This window comes from Ambystoma mexicanum, chromosome 2q, assembly GCF_040938575.1.
Source record: "Ambystoma mexicanum isolate Mex_15411 chromosome 2q, UKY_AmexF1_1, whole genome shotgun sequence".
NCBI classification, from domain to species: domain Eukaryota; kingdom Metazoa; phylum Chordata; class Amphibia; order Caudata; family Ambystomatidae; genus Ambystoma; species Ambystoma mexicanum.
The window spans coordinates 219,064,472-219,079,477 of NC_090924.1; the positions used below are offsets into that span (position 1 = coordinate 219,064,472).

General features: G+C 49.5%; 1 pseudogene; it reads left to right on the forward strand.

Moving 5' to 3' along the window:
• Positions 1 to 235: 235 nt before the first annotated feature.
• Positions 236 to 1,375, forward strand: LOC138568688 (cofilin-1-like; annotated as a pseudogene).
• The last annotated feature ends 13,631 nt before the right edge of the window (positions 1,376 to 15,006 follow it).

Consider the following 15,006-nt stretch of genomic DNA (forward strand, 5'->3'; position numbering starts at 1 on the left):
TGCAATCATGCCTCATTACAAACCTAACATAAGCAATGAATGCACTGCAATGCAAAAATGTCACTCTTATCTGTAGAACGTGTGCAGTGTCTTGTGGGTCAAGATATGGAGCTGTGCGAGTCCATTTCAATCGATGAACCCGGAGGCCCGTAGGGCATGGAGCACCAAAGTGGCACTAGGCTGTCCGCCCTCGAAGTTTCCTGGCTCATTACATCCAAAATCCTCTGAGGTTGACATGGAGGAGCCTACTCCTAAAAAGGAGGAGAGTAAAGAGGAGAAAAGAAAACATAAGGTTAGGAAACGGTCATGCTCATGTAGCAAGTCCCATCGTTCAGTGTCTTCCTTCTCTCGCATGAAGAGGAGTAAGCAGGGTGCTAAGGCTTTTCTTTCCTTCCAACAATCTTCCAAAGTGGAATGGGAGTAATTAAAAACTCAGATGTTGCTTTAGTCTGCGTTGAAGCACAAGCGCGATAGGTGTTCCTGTTAATCAGCCATTGCTTCCGGAGTAACTGTTTCCGATGAGGTCATCAAAGTGTCTAATCAGATAACAGTGAGGAAGGCTTCATCGCAGGAAGAGATCAAGAAGAGGAAGAAGGCAATCCTATTCTGCCAGAGTGAGGACAAAAAGAACATTGGGTGTCATTACAAGTTTGCCAGTCCGGAAACAATTGTGCCTGTAAGCCTAGCGGCACTGTTGTTTCCAGACTGGCAAACTACAAGCCTGCCTGCTGGAGCCGCTGTGCCCAACAGGTCTGACCCTGCCGGGCATAACGGCCACCGTAGGCAGACTTTCACGGAAGCACAGGCGCCGTTATTCTCAGTGCCATTGCTTCCGTGGTGCCCATTCCCATTGAGGCCAATAAGACTCAATGGAAATAGGGATTTACAAAATTCCCAGCCGCCAGAGTTGTAATACCCCGGTGTTACCGGGAAGTCAGGCGCTGGTAATTCCTTCCAAGTCCAGCGGCAACCTGCCGGTAGCACCAGCAGCGTTACCGCCGGACTCGTAATGAGGTCCATTGTCATTGAAGAAGGGAAAGACATATTTGTTGACGATTATGATGACCTTGACGATGTGTACGGATCCTTTGCTGAAATGCTTCTGAAGCAGGATTGCAGTTATGCCATTTACGATGCTACTTATGAGGCAAAGGAAACTAAAAGGGAGGATTGGGTCTTCTTCTGGGTTCCAGACTGTGCGCGATTGAAAAGTAAAATTATCTATGCTAGCTCCAAGGATGCGATTAAGAAGAAGCTTACAGGAATTAAGCATGAGTTTCAGGCAAACCAGTAAGAAGACGTTATAGATCGCTGCAACCTGGCGTTTAAGTTAGGAGGGGCAACCATGATCACCCTGGAAGGAAAGCGTGTATGAACTATACTGTTGGTGCCAGTAGCTGAGGAAGCATCCACCTTTAAGTCTTGTGCTAAATTGTTTTATTTCTGGCAGGCAGTTGGAAAGCACACAGAAGAGGGTCCAGCTCCCAATTTGCCGCCTCCTCTCCCCAACACTCCACTTGCGTGTTAACTAATAATATCTGGATCTATTTTAGTCACTCTGCAGGTCTTCAATCGCAAATGTCTAGCTGTGCAAACTGTTTGCCAAATTGATGTAACTATTGGTGTAATTGTATGCTTTACATAGTCCTGGTTTTGGAGTATGAGTAGTCCGAGCAGTCAAGTGGCTCATCCGAATGGTTTAAGAAAGTGTTCTCTTGTCAGATTTATGTGAAAGGATACATTTAGTTTGAGGAGCATTTTGGACCCCTGTTGTGTTTCTTATTCGTTCCACACCCACCCTACCCAGAACAGTGGACCAAGCCTCTGTTTCCATTCCTTCCTGCAACCAACTCGGCTGTCTCCTTTCCCCCACTTGCGTGCCCATCACCACATGTTTTCAGAGCCTATTTCTGGAGTGAGGGTATACTTCCCATAACCTTTTGTACGCAAAGGAAAATTACACCTTAATTAAATAATTGTATTTTGTTCATTAAAAAAACCCTCAGATGTTGGAAATCTTTGCTTGAAGCACCGCTAAGCACGGCTTTGGCCTCAAAGTCGATGACTGCGTTGGAGCCCACCATGCTAGCTTAGGCCGGCAGTGGCGCACAGGAATGGGGCATACGCCCACTCCCCATTTTTGTCAAAGATATGTGGCAAGCTTTCGATGCTAACCGCCCCTGACTCGATAGCACCTTTGATAGGTAAATCACAGTTGGTTGAGGGTTATGCCTCAGAATCTGGGGCTTCAATACTTTGTCAATGTAAGCTATTTTTGACAATGAAAGTGACCCAATTCCTAACGGGTTGGAGAGCCTTTCGGTGCTGGGTCAATCTTCCTTTGTTTTTTTGGAACTCTTTATTATTTTCAAGTAGAACACATAGCAAAATAGACAAATGGTTGCCAAAGCTTGGTTACAAATTGCAGAGAAAATAACAATATGGTCAAGACTCAAATCTTGGTGGCATAAGGAGGACCCTAAATCAAGTAACAGTTGAGCCATTCACCAGGCGACCTGAAAACAGTGAGTAAACAGTAAGTATCTTTGACTTTCATCCCTCCTTCTCCCCACCCTCCCGCCCCATACCTTCTGGAATTTCTGGGGACAACTTCTGGGTGTACAAATGCGCCTCTCCAAAGACATACACCTGTCATGCCCACATTGCAGCAATAAGCCTTTTTGCCAGTCCCAAAGTTACAGACAGAAACGTGTTCTCGTACTTGGTGATTCCCACCTCCCCCAAACTCCCAACAGCACCAGCTTCAGGTCGCATGGGACATGGGACCCAGCAGTGAGGTTAACTTCCCGATGACCTTCCCTCAGGAAACCTGGATTAGCTTGCATTCTCCTAGAAGTGTGTAAGAAGGTACCTGCCCCCCTCTCACACCTCAAACACATGTTGCTGTCTACTATTCCCCACCAAGCCATGGCCGCTTGTGAATAATCAGCATGAGTTCTTCTACCCAGTCCACTGGTTCCAATGGTCTGACATCCCTTTATCATCTTCCTTTGAGATGAGACAGTTCCAGAGCCCCGAACTCCGTTAATACCTGCAATAACGTCGACGTGACTTTAGTGACTATGTAGTCGTGAAAAAGGTTAGCTTCCTGGGGTGAGCTCTTCGGAACCCCCTCCAGGGATGGGAACTGAGTCAATTGCATGCGTCAGTTGCAGGTATCTATATCGCCCATCGTTTGATAGCTCAAAGGCGTCTTGCAATGCATCAAATGGGGTGAGTCACCCATTCTGCACCACGTCTGCCACGGCTTGCACCCCCCCACTCCTCCCAGCTTGTGAAATAGCCCATTTTTAGTTTCAGGGAGATACCTGTTATTCCAAAGGGGCTCGTCCAGTGTTGGTTTCGCTCCCCATCCTATATGGTGGTGTGCTTCTGCCCATGCCTGCCAGATGTCCCACTCCCCCCCCCATACCATACTTCTTGGGTGACAACCGTCCCATTCTGCCCTTCTCTATTGCAATGTGGGGAATACTGGGGTCACTGTGCAACCAGTTGTTCACTGCGCCCTGCTGAGCCGCCCAGTAATATCTGTGAAGGCAAGACAGGCCAATACTCTCCTCCCATACCGACCGTTGGAGAGTTTTGAGTGCAATGCATGGCTGCCCCCCCCCCCCCTTAGCAGCCCCTGTAGTGTGCCTTCAATGGTAGCAAAAACTGTTTTGGGAACTGGAAGAAATGCTGTTGACGCACACCACCTCCTCCGGTGATTCGTATAACAGTTTGACCCATGACATGAAGCCCTCTCCAAATCTCATCTGGCCTGTAATTTCTCATAGAGAGGCCCAACTAACAGAGTCAAAGTCCACCGCCAATAGTGTTAACGGGTCCGGGATCTGCAAATTCTGACTTATGGCAAACTGTACCCTGCAGATATTCATCTGTGTGGACCTGGAGGGCATGAATCCACATTTGCCTGGGTGTATTAGAGAGTCCATCACTTGCAGCAGACGATTAGTGAGGGCCCGTGCCAAGACCTTGGTCTCCCCATTGATAAATGATGTTGGCCTGTAGGAGGCGCATAGTTCCGGTGGCCTCCCGGATTTCGGTAGTATCACGATGCAGGCACTCCTGAGGTCCGGTGGGGAGTCGAAGGATTGGCAGGCCTTCTGCACTTCCATGGTGTAATCCAGGGAAAACCGATCCTGTTACCATTGTATGTTATCGGGCCAGTTGCTCTTGCCATCTGGAGAAGGGCATCCAGATGCTATAATGGTGCGCTGTGAAGCCCTGGGAACTGGGCGACCTGTTGGGATCCGGTGCACTCTTTCAACAGAAAAGAATTTCCACAGCTTCTTTGGGGCAAAGAGTTCTGCCAGCCATCTTTCCAGAAAGGGCTCCACACTTGGGCCTTCTTCCCTCTCAGGCATACCGAGGATCTGGATTGTTTCCTCTGGATCTTTCCTCACTGCCCTGCGCTCCAGTTGGGTGAGTTTTTGGGATACTGTGGCCACTTGTTTTTTCCAGGCGCCTCAAGGCGTCCTCTGAGTTTGAGATGCGCTGCTCTACCTCCCCGACCCTTGTGGAGAGCTTCCCAGATCTTGTCTCAGAAAGGACACCTCGGAGGAGAGGACATACATTTTCACTTCCAAAAAGGTTCTGGACTCCCGATAGCACCCATAATATCTTTGAGGGAAGCTGGGGTTTCTGGGCATCCCGCTGCTCCCCTTTTCTGCCGGGGTGGGAGTTGGAGCAGCAGATGAGCCACTCACCGTATATATTGGTCCATTTTGTTTTGGAGTCCCCGTTTCTTGTCTTGTCCTTGGCCATAGCGTCTCTTGTAGTTTGCACACACTGCCTGCCTCTGCTTTAGCTACTATCCATGCCAAACCCTGCCTGTGCCCTGCAGCCTCCATGCGGCTCTAGTGCCTTCAGTTCTGGGGGTGGGGCTCCTGCTGCCCCTGCCGCACGTCCCTTTGCTGCCCCACTGCCCTTTGTGCCCAGCCCAAGAGGGACCTCCTCCTCAGTCGGTGCCTGCTTGTGCCCAAGTGGTTTGTGACAACTCCAGGTGTGCCCGTCTGCCTCCACTGTCCCGGGGCTGCACCCCCACTCCCCAAAATCTCTTGAGAAGCACCCACTGACTTACTCTCCACTCCAGCCACTCTTGTGGTGTTCGCCGACTGTCTACACCGGTCTGACTATGCGGTGCAGCACCTGGCCACCTTCCTGGGGGCCCGAGTTCCCACTCAGAGGCTCCACACCCCAACCTCCTGTTGCACCGTAGCCGAGTTCGCCAAAACATTGTCTCGCTGCTGCTGCCTGGGTCGAATAAAATTGCAGGGGCCAGCTAGCGCTCCACACTAACCCCTCCTGTTCCGCTGAGACTCCACCACAGTTTCTTCACCGCTCAGGTCTTCCAAGACTGCCTGAGCTTCTCTTTGGCAGATAGGACTCACTGCTGCAGCCCGGGTAATCCAATATAGGGATGCTGGTGTTGGATGCAGAGCCTCCCGGGGACCGGCGCTCCCAGGGAGAGAATCCCACCTCCTCCTGCTGACTCCCAGTCACCAGGCCGCAGCCCCGGGGCCACCCAGCACTTCAGGTCTGCTCCCCAGCTGGGAGCACCACCACTGTTCCAGTCCACTCACCAGTGGCCGCCTACTTCCACCAGTCGCCCAGTAGAGCAGCTCAGCTGGTCTGAGCGCCGGATCCGCTCACTGTCCCCCAGTGTAATGTCCCTTTAAGTGACTGTGAGAGCAGTCACGTGTGCCGCTAATAAAGGCGTCATCCTGTGTCGCTCTGTTTCTGCTCCGGGGCCTGATCTGGACCAGGCCCCTAAGGTACCAAATTGGCGACGAGGTGGGACCTCCCCGCGCTAATTACAGCACACTGCTGTTCCTGCTCACAGAAGGATTTGTATTCATGCGGTACTCCTGGCGAGATGGCAGCCCCTCCCACACACCCCCCTGCCTTGCCTCACGGCCTGTTCCACACGTCGGGGGACGGGGGGAGATGCTTGACCCGGCTTCGGTCCATGGAGCGGGGACATTTAAAAACATTTTTGTTTTGTCTCAACTCTACGCTCATTCTTTCTTTTGAGGGAAACACCTCATTGGGCACTGCGCGCCTCCAGCATCAGAGACAGGCCAATACTGTCCCCACACCACTTCCAGCATCACACGCTGCTACGAGTACAGTGCCACGGACAGCCACGGACATTGTGGGTTGTGGCTCCTCGGGGGAGTGCCTGTGCGCCCTGCAGCCACCCCGGAGGCCAACTGTGGGCAGGGTTGCAGCTCGGGAGGGGGGAGTGCTTGTGCGCCCTGACCCCACAGCTGACTGCTATGCTGGTGCATCCTTCACCAGTTGGCCCTCGGCCTACGTACACGAGACACCACCACTGCACGTGATCATGGGGAAGGAAGAGGAAGCGCCACAGGCTGCCAGGCTACCACGCTCATCTGCACAACTTGCCCCTTTACAGGAGTTTGACATTTTGGGGGCCACATCATCACTGGGCCCCAGATGGATTGCATGGGTGAAGAGGTTAAATATGTTATTCAAGGCCACCATAGAGGATGACGACTGGACGATGAAGTCCATCATGCTATACTCAGCCAGTCTGCGGTACACAACTTTTGAGACCCTACGATCCGTGGACGATTCGTTCGCAGCGGCCAAAGCGGCCGTGCTGGAGTACTTTGCACCCATGCCAAACCTGGACTATAAGAGGACCCTCATGAGGACAGCTGTGCAGAAAGAGGGTGAATCGCTTGACGCTTTTCACAGCAGGCTGCGTCGCATGTCGGTGGTGTGTGCCTGGCCAGACGTGGAGCATCAGATACGACAACAAGTCATACAGGGCTGCCTCGAGATCAAGCTGCGGCACCAGATACTGCACAAGGCCGGAATCACGCTCACGTGCATCCTGGAGCTTGGGCGCTCCCACGAACTGGTGGATGTCCGGGAGAAAAAGATGTGCTTAGCAATGAAGGCAATCAAGCTAGAGGATGTATGTGCGGTAGGAGGGAGGCAATTTCAAAGGAGTGACAAGCGCCAGCAGTGGAGCAGGAAAGAAGGGGACATGCACCAATGCCTCAACTGCGGTTATGACTTGCCCCACCCGATATAGTGTCCAGCGAAAGGTCATGTGTGCAGTCGCTGTGGTATAGCGAACCATTTTGCACGTTTCTGCAGAGCACCAGCACCGTCGACGCATTAAGGAGGCCTGGTGTCCTCCAGACCTGCGATGCAGAGGACACAGCGCAAAGTTGCCCAGGTCAAACAACCAACGGCGGAGGAGGAGCCTGAGGAGCCTGAGGAAGAAGAAGAGGATGTATTCTTCATTTCGAGCATGTCGGTCCTACAAAGGTCAAAATGGCGTCAGCCCAGGTGCGTAATTCGTATTTGTGATTCCCTGATACCCATGCTGATCGACACCGGCGCTTCTGTGAGTGTCATGGCGGTGGAACATTACTGACAGCTGGATACCGCGCCACCCCTAAGGAAGACGAACAGGTGGATTTTTGCATTCAGCGGGAAACAACTACTGCCCCTGGAGGGTGCGTTTGTGGCCCCTGTCACTCATAGCTGGTCTGATAGCACAGCGAGTAGAGCGCTCGCTTTGACATCTGTGCAAAGCCTTCTGATGCAGGTTCGAATGCCGGCAGGGCCAAACTCAGCATTTCATCCTTCCGAGGTCGATAAATGAGCACCACACACTGTGGGTAATAATAAGCAGCGCTCAGATGCCTGAGGGTTCGCAGCGCTATATAAATGCAAAATTATTATTGTTATGAAGACACATCGATCAGGGCCTGTTTTTTTGTGACCAAAGTGAGCGAGGTGACTCTACTAGGGTGAGCTGCTGCCGAGACATTACACATTGTGAACTTCGCATTTGGCGTGCATCTTGAGGACATCCAGCGCTGCTCACCAGATATGCGAAGGCATTCACTGGAATTGGGAAACTCGTGGGAGACCCGGTGCGGCTGCACATTGACAACACGGTGCAGCTGGTCGCGCTGAAGCATCGCAGGGTGCCCTTTCACTTGAGAGACCGCGTGGAACAAGAACTCGACAACCTGATAAAACTAGACATCATTGAGAAGGTGGAAGGTCAGACTCTGTGGCTCTTTTCTATAGTGATCACAAGAAAACCCAAACAGCCAGATGCTACATGCATCTGCGTGGACATGTGTCTCCCGAACAGAGCAATCCGTCGGGAGCGACACATTACACCGACCCTGGACGACATCCTGGTGGACATACAGGGCGCTCGTTATTTTTCAAAGTTGTTCTCTGCGCCGGTTACCACCAGCTCGAACTGGATCGGGAGTCGAGCTATATTACTACCTTTAGCACACACAAAGGGCTATACAGATATAAACGCCTGAGCTTCGGGGTCTCATCAGACGCAGGGGTTTTCCAAACTTCCATCAGAGGGGCGCTGACTGGGCTACAAGGAGCAGTTAACATCAGCAATGACATTATGGTCTATGCAAAGTCAGAGCAGGAGCATCTGGAGGGATTGGAAAGTGTACTGCAGCACATTCAACATCTCGGCCCCACTCTACACCGGGACAAATGTGCGCTCATGCAGAGGAAGATCGAGTTCTTTGGATTTGTATTCCAAAAGAGTGGCATATCCCCTGACCCGGTGAAGGTGAAGGATATCAAGGAAGCATCCCTGGTAAATGTGTCGGAGGTGCCTAGTATTTTGGGGATGGCCACGTATTGTGGCCGGTTTAAATGAAATCTAGCTACTCTTGCCGACCAACTCCGAAGTTTAACAAAAAAGGAATGCACATGGCGGTGGACGGCGCTTGAACAAAGCGCGTTCGATGATATCAAGGGAGCACTAACAGCTGAGGACACGATGACATTCTTTAATCCCAAGACAAGTTCAGAGATAATAGTGGGCGCCACCCCGTAATGCAGCCAGGTGAAAACTGTGTGGACCGTCCAGTGGCCTTTGCCAGCAGGGCGCTCTCAGCAACTGAGCAAAGATATTCACAAATTGAAAGAGAGTCTCTGGCGGTGCTCTGGGGGTGCAGGCAGTACCATCTCTACATCTACGGCAAACCGGTGAAGGTCATCACGGATCATAATCCCTGATTCCGATCATGACCGGCTCTTCTTCCAAGCCGCAAGCGAGAATTGAAAAGTGGCTCCTTGCTTTACAGGAGTATGATGTTGAACTCACGTTCCGCACCGGGGTCACCAATGCTGCAGACTGTCACGCCACCCTAGCCCGAGCAACGAAGAGGTGGAGACGAAGGAGTACATAAACAGCATTGCTGATGCAATGACCCCAACACTTATGTCAATCGACGACATTCGAAAGGCTTCAGTGGATGATGAGTGTTTCAGGATTCTTCAGGCTACTAGAACAAAAGGAGATTGGCAGAGAGTCCTTGAGAAGTTTGAGGCAAGGGCCACAGAGACAAGGACAGCGCTCGAGCGGATGTGGAGAGTGAGGGGAGAGCTCACATTTCTGGACAATGGTTTGGTACTAAGGGGCACTAAGATGGTGGTCCCCACCAGCCTTGTGAGCAAGGCGCTGGAAATGGCACACAAAGGTCATCAGGGTGTCGCCAAGACCAAGGCATGGTTCCGCATGGAGGTGTGGTTTCCGGGCCTGGAAGAGTGAGTGGAAGACTTTGTCCGCAACTGTGTGTGGTGCCAGGCAGCGCTGCCGCATAGACGAAAACCCTGGATTGAGTCTGTGGAAAGGAGCTGTGTGCCACGGTGCACATGGACTTCAGTTCGACCTGTAGAGACAAACATTTTGTGGTCCTTGGCGATCAGTGGTCAAGATACCCAGAGTTAGAGTTTGTTGAGTCCACAGCTCTGGAGGATGTAATCCCGGCATTGGAGAGGATATTTGCCACGCATGGACTCCCATAATATGCTACGACAACGGACCTCCACTTCAAGGAAGAGGGTTCGCAGAGTATTTGCATGACCACGGTGTTACCCACCCGAAGATTATGCCACTATGGCCGAGGGCAAACAGGGATGCTGAAAGGGTCATGAGAACATTGAACAAAGTCTTCCCGGATAGCCCATGGGCAAGGGGAGTGCGAGAGACGTGCCCTATACAAGTTCTTGGAGTATCGTGCAACTCCTCGCTGCTCAACGGGGGTGGCCTCCGCTGAGGCACTATTTCAACAATGCCCGCGAGGATTTCTCCCAGACCACCTGCCACGCTCACCCAGAATCATTGATGAGGCTTTGGACCGTGGGTACACTTGAATCCCTTGACCAATATGAGTTGACAGATATCTTGGATGGGGCCAGAAATGTGGCAATTTTTATTCTCATTCTATCATTGTAACATGTCCCTTGTCCTGCCCCTCTGGTCGACAAGGAACTTATGAAAAAGTATACATAACAGCAAGGGGTTGAAGCTTTTTTTGTGGCATCGTTCACCTGAGAACCTTTTGGTTCAAGCAGCTTCAGCTAACCTCAAATCTACCTCATATCCCCTGAAGCTGCTCCCCAAAAGGGACAGTAAGAAAATCGATGTTTTCGGTAAGACAGTCTTCGCTTCAGGGAGTGTTCCCCTTAAGGCTATCAATACCTCTTGTGGTCCGTGATTTTGGAAGATTTCGAAAATTAGAAATGACTTCATGGAGTTGATTGCCAATGGAAAAGGAGGTTGCATGTCAGTCACTGCAGGCCAGTTTGGATGCAGCGGACTGCGTCAGTAGATAGATATTGACAGCCTCTGTGCTATGAAGATTTATAAGGCTGAAACTATCAGGGTTTGCCCCAGATGTGTGTCTAATTTGCTACACATGCTATTCAATGAGATCAGTCTATTTGTGGGATTCTTTGGCGTTGGCACCACATTTCATGGAATGCAAGGTCACGGGCAACCTGCTAGAGTTGGCAGTTTAGCACATTTCGGTACTCCCTTAGCTTTTAGTGCCTGAGGTCGAGAATTCAGACATTTTGCATCCTTTGTTCACAGAGGTAGATTGCAGTTCACCTTGGCAAAACCAGTTTAAAGGAGTTCTAGTCATGCTAGCAGTGGCTTGGGTGCCCAAAATAGCCAGTCCTTGCTGGCATTTGTGCCTTTGGCACAGTCTGCCTGCTAGTCTATTTGAGAGAGTTACTGTCTTCCTTTTCTCACAAAGCTTCCAAATTGGTCTCTTAATTTCCCATCGGCACCCGGAGCCTACACTCTGAGGGGAGCTGGCTTCCCTCCTGGGCAAGGGAGAGCTGAAAGATGTACCCTGTTCAGAGGTGGGGGCATGATGGTACTCCCCGTACTTTCTGGTTCTCAAAAGGGGAGGATTGCATCCCATTCTAGACATTAGTCACCGGAGCAAATTCATGAAGGACAATTTCAGGAAGATGACCCTGAAAGAAATCCTCTAGGCTCTGCAGAACCAGGATTGCTTGGTGTCGCTAGAACTTGAGGACGCTTATTTTCATGTACCAATCCATCCCAAGTACAAGAAGTCACTGAGGTTTGTGATGGGCAGCACCCATTATCAGTTCTGTGTGCTTCTTTTTGGATTGAACTCCGCCCAAGGGTTTTCACGAAGCTGATGGAGGTAGTGGTTGCTAACCTCATGAGTGGGAAGATCCATGTTTTTCCTTACCTGTATGACTGACTCCTTTGCCGGAACAGGTGTTGGGCCACCACAAGGACACCTTCCGACTACTGCACATCCTGGGATTTTCCCTGAACTTCGAAATGTCTCAGCTAATACCTTCTCAGTGTCTCCAGTTCATATGATCAGTTCTGGGCACGTGTGGGGGAAAGGGTATTTTCCCCCATTTTGCCCTCATCGCCGGAAGAGAAAGTCGATAGCATTTGCTAAATGCTCAAAGTTTTCCAGAACTCAAGCATGCTGACTGCCTCTGCCTTTTTCCACATTCTGAGCCTCATGCCATCTTGCGTTTTCTTGGTATCAGATGCTCGATCTTCAATGGTTGCTACGCAGCCAATGCTCTGTTTTCCAGCACCATAACAGATCTTTTGGTTTCAAGGAACGTTGTTTAGGATCTTCAGTGGTGATGTCATGTTAAGACCTTGATTGTGGTAGGGATGTTCTTCTTCATATTCTGAGGCCAAAATGGTTTTGTAGGTGTCTCTGAAAGGCTGGGGTATTCCCATGCAGGATCAAGGATTTAGTACTGGGTGGATTGCATTTGGCACATAAATTGTCTAGCGCTGCGAGCAATCGGAGACTGGTACCGATGGCCTTCCTTCACTCTGTACAAGGGAAGAGTGTCCTGATCTTGATAGACAACACAGTGCCTATGCACTACCTCTACAAGAGGTGTGAGGTTGTTGCCTCTGTGATGGGAATCAATGTGGCTTTGGATCTGGGCATTGGAGAATCACACCTTAGTTGCCATGGCACATCTGACCGGGATGGAGAGTGGGTGGCAGATGCCAACAGAGGCATGGCTCAGTCTCACAAGAATGGAAATTATGCCTGGAGGTCCTTGCAGAGATCTTCGTTCCATTGGTGGGGCTCTTATCAGTCTTTTGGAAGACAACAGGAAGTGCAAGGTTTTCTGTTGTGGAATTTCAGGCTGCGCAATGCATGCCCTCTGACATCTCCTTGATTCTGAAGAGTTTGAGGAGACTCTTGTCTTGCATGATTCTAAGTGCCCCTGATTGGGCTTGGAGGCCATGGTACCCAGACCTTTTTGGGGGTGGCCATCTGTTCACTTCTGCACCTTCCTCAGAAGTCAGGCTTGCTGTTTCAGCCAGGGGGCCAGGTGCCTCCTCCAAATCCCCTCTCTCCCAGCCTTCATCCATAGCTTTTCAGAGTATCAGATACACTGACTGGGAACAAACTGATGTGGTTCTTGAGGTGCTGTTACACACAGACCTGCTACAAAATCAATCAATGCGTACATGTCCAGAAACTTTGAAGGCTGGTGCAGAATTAGGACTTTGGACCCCTTTTCATCCTGGAATTGGCCTGGAATTTTTGCTGTCTTTGGATATGCAAGCTCTGCACAGTGTAGCAGTGCAGAAGTAAGGCTCCTGTTCTAAAAATGGCAGCTGGGTTTCCAAAAAGGTTCTCTGTACCTTTGTGGTCAGTCCTCTTTCTGTGACCATAACTCAGTCTGTCGTAGTATGTATAATTCCGCTGAGCCACGGGCTGGTTTAGCATCCATCAACACAGACAAAAGACTGTGCATGACACCGTTCGCACTGCAAGGCAGGTAAGCAGGGTGTGGGAACAATATATGCGGTGACCCTGCTGCGAGCAATGACTCTATATACTCTATGGGCATGGTGTCGCCCCTTAAAAAACTCGGCAACAACATCGGGCACAGGTGGGTCACAACAATGGACAGCCTCCGGCTCTGTGTATTCACTGAATACATTGATCTCTTAATTTCTTTTACTCTCTGCATCCATTGTAGTGCTTTCTATACCTTTTTCATAGAGAGTTAAAGGACACCGCCGTGGGGATCAACACTAGGTACTCTGGAACTACCACTTTTATGGTGTACTGTAGCCATTTGGACTACCCCTATTCATTCCATGGCAACCCCGTTTTTGGACACGGCTCCCCAACACTGCGGAACATAATGGCATTTTTCTTTCATTCATCTATACCACGCTGCAGTATGAACCTACAGTCGTTCAGGTCTCTGGGTGTTGATGTCTAATTAATCACTCAAATAGTTTGTATGCCCATCTGTGTTTGATACCTGGCTATTTATTCACCTTATGTGATTGAAGCCTCTTGACAGGTCAACTTGCAAAGTGCTTCGCTTTCGTATGCTTTTGGTCCAAGTATATATGCTTGCCAAAATCCTGGATTGACAACTGTGGCAATCTTGATATTGTATTCTGTTGCAGCTGCATTCTTAACGCTTGCTCAAACTTCTCCTTTTTTAACACCTCAGTGGTTTATGACCTTTAGTCTATTGTTCCTATGGCTTATATCAGGCGGCCTCTTCATTTTTCTGGTGACTTGGGGCCCTTGGAAAGGTGACCGGCTTTCGTGTTTCTGTGTATTTAAAACATTCATTATCTCCACACATGATTCTATCGTTTGCCTATGTGGTCACTGATTTCCATGATCCGCGACTTAAAGTGCCTTGCTTTGTTGGCCCCTTACTTTTCCATTTCTTTCATATTGTTGAACTCTCTGGTTCCCTTGATTTTTGATACATCTGCTTAGGGAGTTCCTTCTCACTGTCCAGGGCTGTGAGAGACTGTAATTGTTGTGTCCCCACAGGTGAAAAATATAGTTAGATGCACTCTTGGTCTGGGGCGTGTGCCCCCATGTGGTCCCACGTGTACGGGTACGGGTGGGAACAGTTTTGATTCCTGTATTCCTACGCACCCCTATGGCTAATAAATAACTTCACAGGTTAGATTCCTGTGCTTAAATAAACATATCAAATAATAAAATGGTGACAATACGTCAGGCAATGAGAACAATTTGATCTAATAGTGTTTTTTCTTTGATAGTCCTCTTTCCCACTGCAGTGGTAATGCGCACGACTGTGTCCATGAATAATTCATCCCCTAGCTAAAAGTCTATTGTCTGCCCTGAAGAAGGCTGGATTGTTCCCACAAGAACTATATACACTGTATGGCCAAAACTCATGTTGGCGTTGTTTTTTCTTTTACCTGAAGGATTATTCTCTGTGGCATACTCGTGGTGCAATTGTTTTGCAGAAATTCTTCAAAACAATTGCACATATAGTACATCTAACACTGCTGGTGTAAATCCCACCTGGTGCCTCCCTTTGTATTATTGTGCACCAATAGTTAATGTTCCACCTGGCGTTTCAATTAATCTGATGCCTCGGACCGTTGTGTTTATTAATTAAATATTGAGGTATATATGAGGATGAATGTTTGAGGTTGATAGTTTGGTGGATGAGTTAGGGTGCCCAGTTCAGGTGCACAATAATTTTGTAATATAGAAAAATGTTATACGTTTGTGCTGTTTTTTTTCACTTTTTCTATGTAATTCAAGGTTGTGCCTTCTTATTCATGTGGTTTGTGGTTTATGTATATTTGACTAATACAAATAATTTGATTTGCCC